This window comes from Phoenix dactylifera, chromosome 14 (genome assembly GCF_051530095.1).
Source record: "Phoenix dactylifera cultivar Ajwa chromosome 14, Ajwa_hap1_PhDact_Kaust_v1.1, whole genome shotgun sequence".
NCBI classification, from domain to species: domain Eukaryota; kingdom Viridiplantae; phylum Streptophyta; class Magnoliopsida; order Arecales; family Arecaceae; genus Phoenix; species Phoenix dactylifera.
In genome coordinates this window covers 13,269,465-13,271,782 of record NC_143203.1, presented here as the reverse complement: position 1 = coordinate 13,271,782, position 2,318 = coordinate 13,269,465, and positions in this window count along the sequence as shown.

Sequence of the window (2,318 nt, the reverse complement as noted above, 5' to 3'; positions counted from 1 at the left end):
GAAAACAATCGGGGGTGGTTCTAGTCGGTGAGCCTGGGAAAACCGACCGAGTTCGTTGTGACCTCGTAAAACAACAAGTTGGGTTGTGAGCTTGTAAAACAACCGGCTGTAATCTGTAGGATTATAGTGAAATTCCCAAGAGGTCTTGGGGAGTGGATGTAGGTGCTGGGATGCACCGAACCACTATATTTTTGTTGTGTTTGTGATGCTCTTTGTTAACTGACCTCCTCACTCACTTACTTAGATATTAAGCTTGCTTAACTCTTCTTCGTGCATCCTTTAGTTGCAAGCATAATCAATTTACTCAATCATTAAATTGAATAGCATACTAGGGCAAAATTAGACTAATCTTTTATTGAACCCACTGCTTAATAGTTGATTAGATTAGAATCATACTCTTGCTAAGGTTAAGCTTCACTAAGCATCCATACAACTTAGCATAATTAATCTAAAAGATTAGAAGTAGTTTAAAAGTTTTTAAAAGACCCAATTCACCCCCCCCCCCCCTCTTGGGTTGTCACCTTGGGCAACATCATGCCTTACATACATACTTGACTTTGTAATATTTCTAGCTTTATTTCCTAATTGATTATAAGAGATTGTTTAGAACTTGTTTAGCTTTCACTCTATTCTTACAATTCACATAGATTAAATTGATCATACAACTATAAGTTAATTTAGGATCAATTGCGTCCTAAAGCCATAATATAATTGCTCTAGCTTAGTTTGTCACTGCATTACTTATAATTACCTAGAGCTTAAGTAAGTAACATCTTATCATTCCGCTACATTCAATTTAAAGTAAAAAATTAGGAAACACAATTTTTAGAAAATCCAATTCACCCCCCCTCTTGGGTTGTCATCTTGGGCAACAAGTGGTATCAGAGCAGGTGCTCAAGATTAATTATTGATCTCACGATCAAGAGCCAAAGATCATGACAACTCAAATAGATAGTTTTCTAGGAGAGGGACAGTTAATTGATAGGCCTCCACTGTTTAATGGCATAAACTACACATATTGGAAAGCACGCATGCGCATTTTTATTCAATCACAAAACTATTATTTATGGAAAATCATAATAAATGACCTTCACACACTCTCTCAAACTATTAATGAAAAGGACTTAGCACAATTGAATGCTAATGCTATGAACATATTATATTGTGCTATTCATAAAACGAAGTTTAATGAAATTTCTGCATGCTTATCTGCTAAGGAGATCTGGGATACTTTAGAAAATATTTATGATAAATCTCAGATTAGCTCACATGTGCTTCAATTGCGTACTAACAATGAGATTGCAGAATCCTCCACAGTAGCCGAGTCGACTCCCAGTTTGTCCGAGTCGACTCCTAGAGAAGAACAGTCTGAAAGGCAGAGACACAGTCTTGAAGACCCTGTGAACGAGTCGACTCCAAGTAGTTCCGAGTCGACTCCCAAGTTAGCCGAGTTGACTCCGACAAGGCCCGAGTCGACTCCGAGGCAGAACAGTTCAAAAGACAGAGAATCATCTTTTAGGCCTCTGAGAACGAGACGTCTCCCGAAGATCTCGAGTCGACTCTCAAGTCAGTCGAGTCGACTCCAAGTAAACCCGAGTCGACTCGAGGAAGAAGGAACAACAAAAAAATTCAAAAGCTTCCTAAAGACAAAGAAGAAGAGGAAGCAAGAAGAAAGAAAGAAAGAGATAAAAAGGAAGAAAGTTTTGACCAAGGAAGAGTCAAGCAAGAAATTAAAAGCTAGAAGCAACAATGAACTACGAAAGGTAACTAACTTATGTTTTATGGCACTAGAAGATAAAGTAGAATCTGAATCTAATGAATTTCATGAAGAATATTCTTATGATGAACTATTAAATGCTTTTCATGATTTGTATAGTGAATGTAGAAAATTAGCTATCAAAAATAAAAATCTTAAAAAACTAAATCTCGAAATCTCAAAAGAAAAAAATTCTATTGCTGAAATATATGACAAACTAAATTCTGAAAATGAAAGCTTAAGGTTAAATTCAGAACAATTGATTCAGAAAAATCAAAATTTAATTAAAGAAAATCAAAACTTAAATGAAAAAAATTAACCAATTAAAATCTTTTATTAACAAATTCACTGTAAGTTCAGAAAGATTAAAAATAATATTTGAAAGTCAATATGTTGCTTATGATAAATCAAAATTTAGCTTGACTCCTTTACTTAATAATAAATCTCTAGAGAAAAAGGTTATCAATTCACCAATCAAACCATTAAATAAGATAACTTATTTCAAACATAAAAAGAATGGGCATAACAACTTTACGTATCGTTCTAACATAATTAAATCAAG